Here is a 17,727-nt window from a genome sequence, read left to right as displayed (position 1 = left end):
AATATCGGCACATTCCATATATAGTTTTTTGTTTCACTACTGTATGTACTGTATCCATACTTCTAAAACGTTACACCAATAACAATAAGAACAAGGGTTATAAAAGTGATGCCGTAAAATGGAGTTCGTTTGCATATTTTCAAATACTGTTAAAAATAGTGTATTCAGTATAAGCCCATAGATACATATGATTCAATTATGTGCTATACATGTTCAAAAACGGTATTCTGTATATCTCGAAATTTCGGTAACTCGAAACAAATACAGTAGAGACAATACGCGACACTTACGGATTTAGCCTTGCTAAAATAGGAGACAATTCGACGGTGGCGCTCCTAGTGACTTGACCTGAAAAAAACGCGCTAAATTCAAATATCAATGGAAATGTATATACGGAAATGGATAAATAAATTACGTCTAGAAAAAAGTGTTTTGAGATATTAACTTCGAAGTTGCTAAAGCAATTCTGGATAAATGAATGAAGAATTATTTAAAAGGTTATTATTCAAAGACTGAAATTAGACATATAAACAAGATGTGGAATAGACTGCTGTGAAATGGCTTGATCTTTCATTTATGCATTACTTTTTTAGCTTTAGCATTCCTGCCTGAACTCTTACGGTTGGATTTGCTTTCTTCTCATTTAAAAACATTGTATCATCACATTAAGACACTTGTCAATAAAAATATCGGCACGTTCCTTACACATATGATGCAATGAATTAACATTTAATAGCTGGACAATTTTCCTATTAACATGAAGCCTTAATGACAGAAAGAAAATCTAAAAATTCCCGGCTTTAATCTGAGAAGAGGGATAAAAGAAAGAAAAGTATGAAAATGTTGTCGATAGTGATGCTTTGAGGAGTATTTACGTACAATTAGAGTAAAAATGTAACATACCCTTGGCTGTATAGTCGAGGATTTTTAAAGTGGCTGGCCTGGAAATGATCTGAACAGATCTTATAATTCTTATATAAGCGTTACGTCCCTTCTTTATTGTACACATTATCCAAATCACTTATGTGACATTTCAAAACCCACAGATCACACCTACAACAACACATCGGTATTGAAGGTTAACTGCTGCACTATACAATAAAATATGCGCATTGCATTTTATGCCAGTTAAAATATGCTAGTGGCTTTACGTCGCACCGACACAGATAGGTCTTATGGCGACGATGGGATAGGAAAGGCCTAGGAGTTGGAAGGAAGCGGCCGTGGCCTTAATTAAGGTACAGCCCCAGCATTTGCCTGGTATGAAAATGGGAAACCACGGAAAACCATTTTCAGGGCTGCCGATAGTGGGATTCGAACCTACTATCTCCCGGATGCAAGCTCACAGCCGCGCGCCTCTACGCGCACGGCCAACTCGCCCGGTAGTTAAAATATGGGTCGAGCAGGTCAGATGATTATGAAGTACTATAAAAATCTCTGTCACTGGAAGAATATATATGCAAACACAATATTACTTACATGTTCTTGTCACGAGGGAACTTGAAGAACGACCGCGCATTTTTCTCTACTTCGTAATTACTGCAGCCAAACACAGCACATACCTTTCCCCTCATGTTGAGAGGAGATATCAAGGAATGACACACACTACTATTTATTTATGTCAACTCACTGAAAACGCATAAATAACACCAAAAACTTCACACAAAAGTACACGTGCTCTTATCAGAGAATCAGTACTGTTCAGGTCTATCCGATAGAGTGAGCTCCAGTAGCTGTCCCTCGATATCTCGCTCAGTGTCGTGTATTATCTCTACTGTATTTGCTCGAAATAAAATTTAACTCCCGAGGTGATTCGAGATATCGAGATTCCACTGTAATTAAAAGAGCTGTAGGGAACTGTCATTCTCATGTCTGATTACATATTTTACTATTGCATACACATTTTAAACATATTATTAGTAAAGCTTTCGCTGTTCCAGGTGCCGTTACTTCACCATCTGCGGTGTCCATCTTCCTGGTTGTATTCTACTTGCTGGTAACGCAAGGCTTATGGTACGGCATCAAAAACATGTTTAAGGATTCTTATGCCAGGATGATGACTTTAGAACTGATAGCTGCGGCAGAGATAACGGCCTGCTTCGTTGAATTCCAACCAGGTACAGTTCTACGTAATTTAATGTCCGAATTTAACTCCGGGTTAATTTTATAAACTTAAATATTTTCGTGCCCTTTAAATGATTGCTGGTACAAGTAGGTGAGAACAATGGTAGGAGGGTACTCAGAATGAGAAGGTAAAGGCTAAGTTACGAATGAACTCGACAGATAAAGCAGTATGCATAAAACGGCTTCAGTGGCGGGTTCATGTGAGGGGAATGGAGGAGGATACGTTACCTAGGGGAATAATGGAATCAGTCATGATTAAGAGAAGTAGAGGGAGACCAAGACGACGAAGACGACTCAGTTTCTAATGATTTAAAGACAAGAGGTATGGAGATAAACGAGACCACAGAGCTAGGTTCAAATAGAGGATTATCGAGACGTTTAGTAAATTCACAGAGGCTTGCATCACTGTACGCCGAAAAGGCATTACAGTCTTGTATAACGAAGATGTACTATGTATGTATGTATGTATGTATGTATGTATGTATGTATGTATGTATGTAAAACACGAATGTTCAAGTGGTTTCTGCACTGTTTTGACAGCTCACAGGCTTGTGAGGATAATTATGGAGTTACTAGATGTGAATAGACAGAGCCTAGTAAACTGATATTTTCGGTGGTGGTATTCATTATATTCATTACATAACACCGACATTTGCCGCAAATACGACGGCCGTCAGTCAGTGCACCACAGGTCGTATAAAATGTACAGTATCGAGTGGTAGTCAATCTTTTGTTACCGGGCGAGTTGGCTGTGCGGTTAGGGGCGCGCAGCTGTGAACTCGCATCCGGGAGATAGTGGGTTCGAATCCCACTGCCGGCAGCCCTGAAGATGGTTTTGCATGGTTTCCAATTTTCACACCAGGCAAATGCTGGGCTGTACCTTTATTATGGCCACGGCCGCTTCCTTTCCATTCCTAGGCCTTTCCTATCACATCGTCGCCATAAGACCTATATGTGTCGGTGCGACGTAAAACAAATAGCAAGAAAAAAGAATCATTTGTTTATTTGTGTTGGGGAATCGTCGTCTGCGTTCTCGAAATCCATGAATATGTGTGAGTAGGGCCTATAAAATGGACAGACAACAATAAAATAATGCTAATAATAATCCCCGTGCAACCACCAGAGGGTGAGGTCGTGTGTAACAGTGCTGCGTCTTACATCCGCCTATACAGAAAGCCTGCGCTTCTTTCGTAGCTTCTGAGGAGTATTTGTGGCTTATTTTGGGTGCTGAGATTGTGTTAGCGTTGTTCAAAGAATATACTCTCGTTTGATAGTGCTTTTAGTATAATATTTATTATAAATTTTGTGCAGAAAGTGTCAGCCATCTTGTTAACTGCTACAATAGTTCCATAGATAACACTACCTAGATAGCCACTCGTTATGTTCGGCTAACATTTTTGCCCTCACTTTCACCCATTTTATTTCTTTTGTCTTTGCTACTATAGAAACTATGATGAAGATTTTCACTCTGCTTAGCATTCTTAGCGTTGCCTAGGTCACACAGCCGGCCCCGGTCGGACCTTATTGTCAGCCATCTTTAAGATGAGTAAAGTGAGGCTTCTGTACTGAACAGCCTATTACACATTACCTGGTCAGCTTGCGTGGGGGTTTGACTCTGAAATGAGTAGGAGCTAAACATAACCCTGCGTGAGACACTGGGGTGGGGGGGCCGCAACCCCGACACGGCGCGGCCCAATGGCTGATAGGGGTCGTCCTGTAGATATGCAGGACAGATGCGAATAAGGCATGGTCAAATAAGCACCCGCGGATCAAATGAGGCTAAAAAGAAAATGGTCAACGGTCTCTAAGGCGGAAGAGAAGGTCTCCCAACGGCTTGGAGGGTGGAAGAACTAACTCCAAGTCTTACCAAGTTGGTTTAATTCTTGGATAGAAGATGTGGACCGCATCACGCTAGCTAGAAGAGAGACAGTAAGTGTCACGAGACGGATGCGCAGTAGACTGCCGTGGTCGTGACGTCACTGGACCGTACCTCACATTACACTGCGCATTGTTCGGCAGTCTCTATACTCTTTGGTGTCGGTGTTTTCATTCTAAGCACTGAAGTTCGGTGCATTGCTGTTCGTCTGTGGTCTGCACATTGTTCCTTTAATTATTTAATTACTTTCGAGGCTTGCATATGTTTTGAAAGTCGTGAGCTTGTGCATATCGTTCGTGAATGAAGTGAAAGTGTGTATGTCGTGTTTGTAAAATGCCGTGCGGATTTTGAAAGAGATTTACAATCTGAACCATTAGGCCTTCCCCCTAAGATCTTGTTCAAAAAAGGAACAGTTCCTTCCTAAAACATGACCACGTTTTCTGCATCAATAGACAATTCAGAGACAAACACACGCGCCGAAAGGCGGGACAATAAAAAGTTTCTAGAATCGCTAATGAGCAAATCTGTAGAGAAAGCAGGTGAGCTTTATGAACTTTCTCAGGAAGGACAAATAAACAAATTTTATTTTTTAACAATTTGTTTTACGTCACACCGACACAGATAGGTATTATGGCGACGATGGGATGGGAAAGGCCTTGGAATAGGAAGGGAGCGGCCGTGGCCTTAATTAAGGTACAGTCCCCAGCATTTGTCTGGTGTGAAAATGGGAAACCACGGAAAAACATCTTCAGGGCTGCCGACAGTGGGGTTCGAACCCACTATCTCCCGGATGCAAGCTCACAGCTGCGCTCCCCTCACCGCACGGTCAACTCGCCCGGTGGACAAATTAACGAACAGTTACGCCAAAATAAAGACAACTTGCTCTTGAAGTGTGAACTAGTTGGTGTGCTTGTCGAAAATGAAGAATTAAAAGAAAGAATCAATTACTTACAGACGTTCTAAAAACAGCCCAAACCAAAACCAAAAACAAAAAAAACAAAAAAAAAATGGAGGAAATTTTTAAAAACTATGAGGAATTGCAGTAAGCAGTCTGGCCTGTGCTGATGACTTGGTATTAATGGCAGATTGTGCCGAAAACATGCTGTCTAATATCTTGCAACTTGAAAATATGTGGAATGAGTATGGTATGAAAATTAGCCTTTCGAAGACTAAATTGATGTCAGTAGGTAAGAAATTCACCAGAAATGAATGTCAGATTGGTGACACAAAGCTGGAACAGGTTGATAATTTTAAGTATTTAGGTTGTATGTTCTCCCAGGATGGTAATAGAGTGAGATTGACTCAAGGCGTAGTAAAGCTAATGCAGTGATCTCGCAGTTGCAATAAACAGTGTTCTGCAAGAAGGGAGTCAGCTCCCAGTTAGAAGTAACGGGAATGAAAGTAGCGAGAATGATTGCTGGTACAAACAGGTGAGAACAATGGCTGGAGGGTACTCGGAATGAGGAGATAAAGGTTAAGTTAGGAATGAACTCGATGGATGAAGCTGTACGCATAAATCGGCTTCGGTGGTGGGATCATGTGAGGCAATTGGAGGAGGATAGGTTACCTAGAAGAAAAATTGACTCTATTTTGGAGGGTAAGAGAAGTAGAGAGAGGCAGATACGACGATGCTTAAACTCAGTTTCTAACGATTTAAAGTTAAGAGGTATAGAACTAAATGAGGCCACAGCACTATTTGCAAATAGAGGATTGTGGCGACTTTTAGTAATTCACAGAGGCTTGCAGACTGAACGGTGAAAGGCATAATGGTCTGTAATGATAATGTACGTATGTATATAAACTACAGCCCTAATATACTTTTGCGAAATAGGACTTCATGCTGTACTGGATATTCATTATTAGTATTGTTATTATTATTAATTGTTGTTAGAAATAAAAAAGCAATACTACTATTTTCAGGAAAAGTAACAACATGCAGTATTTAATATTGTGTATTTTATTTAGATTTTATCGATTAACATTATTTCTCGATTGTTAAGCTTTGATTTATTTTATCTGTACCTGTATAGGATATTTAAAATTCTTTCAAGTCATTGGGAGGTGTAAGTACTAAAATTTCCGGTATATTGGAACATTTAAAAATGGCTTTAAATTTATTAACAAAAGGTCTCACTATACTGGATTTCAAAGTAGATCTGGAATATTTACGCAAGCACACAAACAAAATAATAAAAATAATAGTTTTATGGAATATCTTAGTGGTTTTCATATAACATATTATATTACACCATAAACGTATTTTTATAAGGAAGATAAGTGAGGCGATCGGTACTTTGATTTGCAGTAACTTACAGTGCCTGGCAGACTGGAGTCCGCTGACGTCACACGCTCCTGGCCGGCTGCGCGTGACACCTACTGTCTCTCTTTAGCTACCGTGGACCGAATACCCCCCGGGATTAAAGGACCCCCTTTACCAAGTGCCAACGGCCTCCAAGGAGGGCGGATGAGCGGGTATAGAGTAGGGCACTCTCTTGCCCTTTGAGTGGGAAACTGCTCCTAAAGGCGGATAAACCAGTATGGTCAACGGCATAGGATGGAGAAGAACAGAGGGAAACCACTCCATTAAAGATCCACTGGATATCCATTGTTATGCAGCAATGACGGTGGGCTTTGGAACATAATGTAATTCCGGAGGTAAAATATTCCTCAATTCGGATCTCCAGCTGGGGTCAGGGACAAAGCGTGGACGAAACACAAGAAATATTATCTTAGGAACTTGGAATATACGATCTCTCAACATTTCTGGTAAGCTAGAGAACTTAAAAAAGGAGATGGCTAAACATGACATAGACATATTAGGAGTGAGTGAAATAAAGTGGCCTGAGAAGGGGGACACTTGGAGTGATAACTTTAGAATTACACTGACTGACAGAGCAAATGCAACACCAAGAAGGAGTGGTCAGAACTTTATGCCAATTGCAGGGTAGACTGACGTCACTGAGGTATGCTCATGATGTGAAATGTGCCGCTGTGCTGCGCACGTAGCGAACGATAAATGGGACACGGCGTTGGCGAATGGCCCACTTCGTACCGTGATTTCTCAGCCGACAGTCATTGTAGAACGTGTTGTCGTGTAACACAGGAGACGTGTATAGCTAAGAATGCCAGGCCACCGTCAACGGAGGCATTTCCAGCAGACAGACGACTTTACGAGGGGTATGGTGATCGGGCTGAGAAGGGCAGGTTGGTCGCTTCATCAAATCGCAGCCGATACCCATAGGGATGTGTCCACGGTGCAGCGCCTGTGGCGAAGATGGTTGGCGCAGGGACATGTGGCACGTGCGAGGGGTCCAGGCGCAGCCCGAGTGACGTCAGCACGCGAGGATCGGCGCATCCGCCGCCAAGCGGTGGCAGCCCCGCACGCCACGTCAACCGCCATTCTTCAGCATGTGCAAGACACCCTGGCTGTTCCAATATCGACCAGAACAATTTCCCGTCGATTGGTTGAAGGAGGCCTGCACTCCCGGCGTCCGCTCAGAAGACTACCATTGACTCCACAGCATAGACGTACACGCCTGGCATGGTGCCGGGCTAGAGCGACTTGGATGAGGGAATGGCGGAACGTCGTGTTCTCCGATGAGTCACGTTTCTGTTCTGTCAGTGATAGTCACCGCAGACGAGTGTGGCGTCGGCGTGGAGAAAGGTCAAATCCGGCAGTAACTGTGGAGCGCCCTACCGCTAGACAACGCGGCATCATGGTTTGGGGCGCTATTGCGTATGATTCCACGTCACCTCTAGTGCGTATTCAAGGCACGTTAAATGCCCACCGCTACGTGCAGCATGTGCTGCGGCCGGTGGCACTCCCGTACCTTCAGGGGCTGCCCAATGCTCTGTTTCAGCAGGATAATGCCCGCCCACACACTGCTCGCATCTCCCAACAGGCTCTACGAGGTGTACAGATGCTTCCGTGGCCAGCGTACTCTCCGGATCTCTCACCAATCGAACACGTGTGAGATCTCATTGGACGCCGTTTGCAAACTCTGCCCCAGCCTCGTACGGACGACCAACTGTGGCAAATGGTTGACAGAGAATGGAGAACCATCCCTCAGGACACCATCCGCACGCTTATTGACTCTGTACCTCGACGTGTTTCTGCGTGCATCGCCGCTCGCGGTGGTCCTACATCCTACTGAGTCGATGCCGTGCGCATTGTGTAACCTGCATATCGGTTTGAAATAAACATCAATTATTCGTCCGTGCCGTCTCTGTTTTTTCCCCAACTTTCATCCCTTTCGAACCACTCCTTCTTGGTGTTGCATTTGCTCTGTCAGTCAGTGTATATACTCTGGAGAAAAATGAAGCCATGCAGGTGTAGGAATAGTGTTAAATAAAAACGTAGGTATACGAGTTCAGAACTATGTACAATGCAGTGATAGAATAATTACGGTGAGAATAGAAAATGAACCAGTTGACATGAAAAAAATACAGGTATACATGCCAACAACAAATCATTCAGATGAAGAAGTGGACCAGGTATATGATCAGTTAGAGGAGTTAATGGATACGATTAAGGACAACGAGAATCTCATTTTTCTTGGAGACTGCAACGCTTCTGTTGGTGAAGGAGAAGATGGGAAGACTTTAGGTCAGTATGGTCTTGGAGTAAGAAATGACAGAGGACAACAACTAATAGACTTTTGTAAAGCAAAAGGACTAATAATTACAAACACCTTGTTCAAACAGCCCAAGAGAAGAAGGTACACCTGGACTGCATCTGGAGGTAAAGCGAGACACCAAATAGATTATATTTTGGTAAGGGAAAGATACCGTAATCAAGTCAAACAATGCAAAAGTTATCCAGGTGCTATCTGGTATGACGTGGGGAGCTGGTGCATCCACACTACGCACTACTGCCCTCACCGTGGTTTAGCCAGTGGCTGAATATTGTGCACCGGTGTGGCAACGTAGCGCTCATACTAGGAAGATCGACGTCCATTTGAACGAATGTATGGGAACCATAACAGGCACACTAAAATCCACCCCAATTCCGTGGCTACATACTGTCAGTAACATACCACCTCCGGAACTGAGACGACAGGAAGCAACCATACGCGAGTGGAAAAGTTACACCATCCTGATCATCCACAGAATCTCCCAATCCATGAGGTCCTTACTGACCTACCTCCCTCTCGTCTTAAATCAAGGAACCCAATATGGCTTGACATAACTGGCTTCAATATCCAGGAAAAATGGCGTCAAAGCTGGAGCTCTGCATGTGTGAAACACCAAGGCATCCAAGACCCCACAACTGGACTCCCAGGATTTCACCTGAAGAGACACCAGTGGTCTAAACTCAACCGTTTAAGAACAGGCCACGCTAGATGTAATGCCATGCTACATTAGTGGGGACTTCGAGAATCCCCTGCCTGTGATTGCGGAGCCCCTTTCCAGTCAGTGCAGCACATTATTGAGGAGTGTCCTCTGAGGAAGTATGGTGGACCAGCCCAAGATGTCATCAGTGCTACACCCCCCTTCTTAGAATGGCTACAGCAACAGGACATTGATTTGTAAATATGAACGCTACCAACATTCTTGTCCTTGTATATAGTGTAAATTTTCTTTTGTATACTTGCCATACGATAAATAAATAAATAACAACCTAGTATTATGAAAATCTGATTTATGACTAAGAAAGAAGAGAAAGAACGTGGAAAAATATTGCAGATATAATGCCAGGAAACTAAATCAAGACAGAATCAAGGAAACCTATCAAACACTGGTAAAACAGAACGTCGCAAGAATACCCAATGGTACAATAAATGATAAATGGATGGGCCTTAAACACTCTATCATAGAAGCTGCATCAGGTAATAGGGAACATGACGAAACAAGCACAAGAACCATGGGTTACAGATTATGTGCTTGAACTTATAAAGGAAAGGAGGAAATTTAAAAACTCAAAGAGTGAAGAAGGAATCAGAAACTATAAGAGACTCCAAAACCTAGTCAACAGAGAAGCAAAGAACACTAAGGAAGAATATATAATGAGACAATGCAAAGAAATAGAAGAAAAACTGGAGAAAGGAAACATGGGTTCTGCTTATGAATTGATTAAAAAACATTTCTGAACAGTCACTGGCCGTAGTAACAGCATATTAAGTGAAAATGGGAAACTGTTGTCTGAGAGTAAAGAGGGAGAAAGATGGATGCGATACATAGATACATTATATGAAGATCCTACTGACATAAATGACCTTGAAAATGAAGACAACATAACAAGTGATCAACTGGGACCCTCTTTAACAAAAGAAGAATAGGCTATCTTAAGGCTGTGAAAGAACTGAAATCTAATAAAGCGCCAGGATGCGATGAACTAACTGGAGAAATGATACAGAGACGGGATGATATAACACGCGACTATATTTTTAAACTGATCACGGAAATATATGAAACCGGAGAAATTCCAGAAGATTTTGAAAAGTCTCTCATAATCCCTATACCAAATAAACCTGGAACTCTAAAATGTGAAGAGCATCGCACCTTGAGTCTATTGTCGCACATGTCAAAATATTGCCAAGAATAATATATAACCGAATACGCAATAAAAATGAACCACATTTGCTGAAGATCAGTTTGGATTTAGACGAAATAGAGACACACGTGAAGCTATTCTAACGTTACGACAGGTTATAGACAAAATGCTAGACGTAAGAAAACCTTTGTTTATTGCATTCGTGGATTTAGAAAAAGCTTTTGATAATGTGAACTGGAATATGTTAATGAAGATTATGACTAGTGTTGGTTTAGATTTTTGAGATAGACGAATAGTATTATACCCTTTTCGTGGTATCAGTACATCAATTTGATTAGAACAGTCCGGCAACATGGCATTAGAATGGAGTACCTAGGATGAGATCTTCGAAAAAAGCCCGGCGTCGAAGTCTCATCTCCCCTACTGGAATAATACGCTAGCTGCATCGGTAGAGCATACGGGTCAAGTGGAACGTACTAAAGGGCAGTAAACTATTTATACAGTAGGGGAACCTTAACTATGAGAGGAATGCTATTTACCTATGAAATGAGATGAATGAATTATTTTTTCACAGTTTTAATGCCTGAGAAAGCACATGGATAATTTATACATGGATATGCCACCATATTAAAGATGTAAATTGGACACTGCAATTTTCTTCAGTATATGACTGTCCTCTCTAGTCTTTTCTCTAGATTCGAAATTCACTCTGAAAATATTTTAAGCACTTTATACACTTGTACCGCTGTACACAGAAATAATTGGATGATGCCGTATCTTGTATTTTACTCGCCTTGTTACACTATTAAATCATATATTCAATTAACAAGTCGTCGTCCTATCGGCGAGCATTAACATTAGCTATCGAATGAACCAGGTGAGAGATATTCTGATATATGAGCTTGTTTAAAATATCTGAAAGTCGTATCACTTATTAGAAAAACCTATCTCGCTATCTCATGAAATGAGCAAACATTACACATCGTATATTCCAATGGGATGTCACTTAAATATACACACGACTTGGACATTTGTACAACGATGGTCCCTACAACGACACATATTTAACGAACCAAAGACCAACACAGTATTCAAATAAATATCACTCCTGTAATGAATAACAATAAATACGCTTGACATTCAAAAGTTTAATCATGGACGGTGGCATCCGCCCGTAGTTGCTGACAGTGGGCACAACTGCCTCTGGTGCTGCTGATACACGAACTCATGTCCTGTGACAATAGTGACGTGTGACATCCGCTCTGAAATCTCTAGTCGTTTTAATTAACATAAAGAAATGTGGGAGTTCTCTCATTTATTGGAATTGTAAGTCTACCCAACGGTGTTTATTTCTGACAGGTTGTATGTAAGACTGATGCCGGAGAAGGGAAATGAGCCTTGTAACAGCACGTTCCTCACACTGCGGTTGACAGCATTCCACAACCCTTTATACTTGGCCCGGTTTTAAATACCATCGGCCAGCTGTTCACGCTGTCCTTGTTCTTCGATCTCCCTTTCTACACAAGAGGACTTAGTCGGTCCCGTTATCTGGCCATCTTGGCGCTTCGTTTTAAATCTCATCATTTCCCTGGATGCTCTTTATACCAATGGCACGGAATAAACATCGCCCATATCATTTACTCATCTGAGGAGAGGCTTGTATTTCATCAACACTGCATTTAATTTACCCCTTATCTGCTTGAATAGCTCGGTCCCACTTCTCGGCATACCCAATACATACATATCATAGAAGAAAGAAAAGCCCTATAACTCGGGAAAAAATATGCTGACATTCGTGATCTAGATAAACTCAAACATTATCACACTTCACTTGTCAAATCGTGGTTTCTCCTTCACCATACTTAGTTCATACAAGGGACTGACTTAACACTTTACATGAAGCATCTAATACAGAAAACTTTGAAATTTCTAGGTGACTCATATTATTTATTACCGATGATGCATGGAGTAATTTTACGTGAATATTTAAAAATCCCTTTAATTCCCATAATGCTTCACAATAATCAATCTAGGGCCTTAAATGCACTAATTCCCATAGTAAATAAAGAAAATACGGTCACCGACCGTGAAGTAAAATCAGTACAAACGCTATCAGGTAACTACTACCATCCCTTTGAGAACAACGAAATCCTACCCTACATTTCTTGTGGTGTTTCCGCGGGAAAAGAAGAGAAAAAGTGATATTTGCCAGGGTTGGACACAGTGTTTGTGACCTACTTAGCAGCTTGAGTATTTCCTTCTCCGTCGCGCCTGACTGAGAGCGCTTCTGCCCGGAGGCGAAAGTATGACTCGTTAGAGCAAGTACGCGTAAATAGAGTCTGGTGCGTGGGGCTGGCAGCTCGCCACTCGTATCCCGTGAAGGGAAAACGTGCGGTAACTTGGGCGCTAATTAACGTAGGAGAGCGCGGAAAACGGACCAATTCACCTAGAGGATACCGTAGTACAGTCTTGGTGACGTGATGAACGGTCACAGTATATGAACTCTATAGCAACCAAAGAGGCATAATAAACATAAATGGTGAAGTATGAGAGGCTTATATAAAGAAAGGAGTACGACAGGGATGTAATTTGTCACCAGTGCTGTTCAACCTGTATATTGAGAAAGGCATTGAGGAATGTAAAGAGGATATGGAAGGGATAAAGATAAATGGAGTAGAAATCAAAATGATAAGATTTGCTGATGGCATAGCTTTCATAGTGGAGAACGAAGAGAAATAACAAAGTGCATTAATGAGAATGAATAACATATTGAGAGATAAGTATAACATGAAAATTAATACAAAAAAGGCCGAAACTGTGGTATGCAACCGCCAAAATATTGCAGTCGACATCAGAATTAGTGATATACCAAAGTGCAAGTAAATATCTTTACGTACTAAGGAAGTAAAATCACTCCAGATGGAAAAAGTTCAGTTGACATGAAGAGCAGACTTGCCCAAGCAAAGATTGCTTATTACAAGAAAAGGATACTACTTACACCAAGGAATTTAAATGTGGAGACTAAGAAGAGATTTATTAAGTGCTATGTCTGTAGTGTGGCTTTGTATGGCTCAGAAACGTGGACTTTTAGTGCATATGATAACAAACGTCTGGAAGCATTTGAGATGTGGTACTGGAGGAGGATGGAAAAGATCTCATGGACAGCAAAACTCACCAATGAAGAAATTCTTTGACGAATTGGTGAAAAAAGATTCTTTTTAGCAATAATAAGAAAGAGAAGAGGCCAATGGTTTCATCGTTAATGTCATGGAAGGAATGATTCAAAGTAAAAAGGAAGACCTACACTGCAATATTAATGACAGATCAGAGGTGACGTAGGAACAGGCTCATATGCGGAAATGAAGAGATTAGCGGATTACAGAGAAGAGTGAAGACGAATTGCTGCCAACCAATCTTAGGATTGAGAATTAAGAAGAAGAAGAAGAAGAATACCGAACGAGTCGGATGCGCGACTCGGCCGCAAAGCTGTGAGATTGAATTCGGGTGATGGTGGGATTGAATCCCTCCGTCATCAGTCTTGAAGATGATTTTCTGTAGTTTCTCATTTTCACACATGGCAAATGCTGGGGATGTACCTTAATGAAAGCCACGGCCGCTATCTTTCCAATCCTAGCCTTTTCCCATCCTTGTGTCGTAAACGTTTGATGTTTTAGAGCGACACTAAACCACTAGTAAATACTATCACTACTACTACTACTACTAATAATAATAATAATAATAATAAAAATAATATCTTTCCCCGAACAATTGGTTGAGCTGTTTGTGTCAAGTATTTATCAGTTTGCATTCCGGAGATAATGGGTTCGAACCCGAATGTCGGCAGCCCTGAAGATGGTTTTCTGTGGTTTCCCGTTTTAACACGACGCAAATGCTGGGACTGTACCTGAATTAAGGCCACGATCGCTTCCTTTCCACTCCTAGCCCTTTCCTATCCCATCGTCGGTGCAAAGTAAAGCAAATTAAAAATAAAATAATATCTTTCAGCCAGAGTGCTGGCTGTTTTTCGTGGAAAGTGACTTTTAACGTACTTGCACGGAACTCTCACATTTAAGTACCGAAACGAGTAAACGTGAACTGACTGCGTTGAGATTTGAACTCACAACCTTGAGCACTAGAGGCGAGCGCCTAACCGACTGCGCTACTCAGCTGGTCAAATAATGAAGAAAGGGTGGGCTATAAGCAGTGTCCAGTTGTAATCGAGCAAGCGAAGTGTAAGGTGGTTTAGTAAGCAAGTGCGGACATGGGGATCCCTATTCAGCAATACCGCGCGGCGATAGGTTGTTGGTGGACTCGCCAGGCGTGCTACTGTATACAGGGCCGGACATCAGACGGGGCTTACCAGAATATTGATGGCACCTTCGGTTGCGGCGGTTCTGCTGGTCATGGAGGCGTGGAAACGAACCCTGGACCCAGTTCTACTGGTGCCATTGGATGGAAAGAGATTGAAAACGTAAAGGAAATTGTCAAGGAGGCGTGCCAGGAGGAGCAGACCAGGGAACTTCTATGGGATCAAGCCAAGGAATTAAGAGAATTAAAGGATTGCATGAAAGAGGCACTAAAAGAAGTAACACAGATAGTGGTGCAGAACAACAAGGAAACGGAAAACTTGAAAGACAAGGTGAAGAAGGACATAATGGAACTGAGGTGGCAAGAGAGAAAGCATCAGCAGGAAACCCGTAAGAAAAAACATCTTATATACCGATTACCGGAGGATGCCAAAGAAGATCTAGTAGCTAAAGTACTGGATCAAATAAACGGAAGTCTGAAGATCAGTACCAGGGAAGACGATATAGACGATGTTCAGTGACCGGGGAAGTGAATTGGTAAGCGTCCAGTGAGAGTGAGGCTTGTTTCAACCATAATGGCGAAGACGATCTTGGGCAGTACGCTGCACTTGATAGATGGGGTTATATGGATAAAACAGTAAATGGAGAGGGACGTATTTAGGAAAAAAACTGTTTGGATTCTATATGGGTCACCGGTAATCATCTCGAGTGAGTAAGTCACTTCTAAACTTTGAATTTGTCTGTGTCAGGCTTTAAACAATGATTAGAAACATTAACTTTAAATCAGTCATGCTGACAACTAACTTTAGACCATCAGAGTTTCAGTGCTCAATGAGGGAAAATATTCATTCAGAATAAGAGTTTCTAGTGGGAAAATAAACATTCTAAGCTTAACTTTAACATGTTAGTAATTCCACGCCTTGCCGCATAAACTATGTCATTAACAAAGGCGACAGCAACTTATTTTCAAGTACGTCTGCTGTAAATATAAGACAGGTAGATTACTAGTAAAGTAGACGGGCAGTGGTTAACAAAATACATGCGTGATCATAATTGTTTGGTCAAGGGACAGGTACAGTAGCTGCCAGCAGAAGAATGTGCGATTACCGAGCAGCTCGCTGTGGCAAATTGAAATTCCAGGAATGGCAGGGTAAAATGAAATAAAATGACGCATGGCTTTTAGTGCCGGGAGATCCCAGGACGGGTTCGGCTCGCCAGGTGCAGGTCATTCGATTTGACGTCCGTAGGCGACCTGCGCGTCGTGATGAGGAAGGAACGATGATGATGACAACACATATACCCAGCCCCCGTGCCAGAGAAATTAACCAATGATGGTTAAAATTCTCGACTCTGCCGGGAATCGAACCCAGGATCCCTGTGACCAAAGGCCAGCACGCTGACCATTTAGCCATGGAGCCGGACGATAGCAGGGTGAACGACATTCAAACGTAAACAAACGTCAAGCGACCTTGTGGAAAGGGAACTAATCCAGTGTGATAGATCGCTACTTTGGGGAATATTTCTGTGGCCAACTGTTCAGGAGTTTACGAGGAAGTGTCCCAACAGCGATTTCATCATAATAGCGATATTATACCCGTGTGTAGATGCCATTATTCATAGTCAAAAGTGTTAGCATAAGATAAATCTTGTAACTAGAAAGTAAGCATCAAGATCAAGTTTCGTGTGTGTGACGAAGTGTACGTGAAGACGCCAATCCTGTCTGGATATGGCGGTTTCATAACGACGTCCCGTGTCTCAGTCGCCATGGGCTAAGCAAAGCAGGACAGCCGCATGGATTATAGATGACGTGCCCGGAAGTCTTCAAATGAGTAAGTGAACTACAATCTAAGATGTTGTTTATTCTAGCAATGTAAATAATATTCTGTTTAAGGCGCGAGCTGTCAAAGATTTAAATGTCATTAGAATAATTTGCACTCAATGTTAGTCATGTAGTAATAACATCGCAGTCGTCACTTTGTAAATAATTTTGTTTACCATTCACGCTTTTGTTTACCATTCACGCACTGTGACACTGATTATGTTATTTGATTTGAGATATTTTCTAAGCGAACGTAAACTCGAATTTCGGTATGGTGCAGAGTTAAACGTATATTTCATGGAGAAGATTTTACTTATGCATAATTTCTTCAATTACAGTGAGTTCAGTGAATTTTCATTCTAACGGAATGATGATAATAATAAAATAGTTCGCGCTGTGAGATGTTTATGATGTTGTGACAGTCTTCATGTTAAACTATCCCGCTATTGGTAATTTTTATGTTGATGTTTACAAATTTTACGGGATTGTTTATAATCGCGGAAGTCCTGGAAACCAGTTGAGATTGTTTCTGTTTTCTTTTGAATAAAAGTAAAGGAGCCATCGTCGCTATATTGAAGTTGATGAATGGGTTGCGGGAGGTAGTTGAACGTTGATTGGCCCATTATGACGAAGAATTTATTGTGAACTTATCCTGAGGGTAATGAAAGAGATATTTCCAAGTCAACGGATTAGCTGACAGATAAGTGATATAAATGAGAGTAAAGGATGAAATAATGTCTATGACAGCGAAGAAGCTGAGAGAGAAGTGATAAATATTAAAGGTATAAGAAATGCGCGAAGCTCTGTGTGCGAAAGAATAGGGCAATGATTTGTTTACGCAGGAACATTAATGTCATTTGAGGTCTACGATGATATAAATAGAGATAAATAAAGATGTATGGAGGAATAAGGATGTAAGAAAATGGTCACTACAGTGATAGAAGGACCTAGTTATGAAAGAAAATCCCATGTAACCAATCATCTGACCCTTGCAGTGGAGGTAAGATCATTTTTACGAAAATAATATGAAATGGTTTTCATCTGAATGTTTTGTAAGGAATAGGATGTAGCAGATGCAACTGTATTTTGGTTTTTATGTTAACGTCAT

The sequence above is a fragment of the Anabrus simplex genome, chromosome 1 (genome assembly GCF_040414725.1).
Source record: "Anabrus simplex isolate iqAnaSimp1 chromosome 1, ASM4041472v1, whole genome shotgun sequence".
Classification (NCBI taxonomy): Eukaryota; Metazoa; Arthropoda; class Insecta; order Orthoptera; family Tettigoniidae; genus Anabrus; species Anabrus simplex.
Note: the sequence above shows the minus strand (reverse complement) of the source record.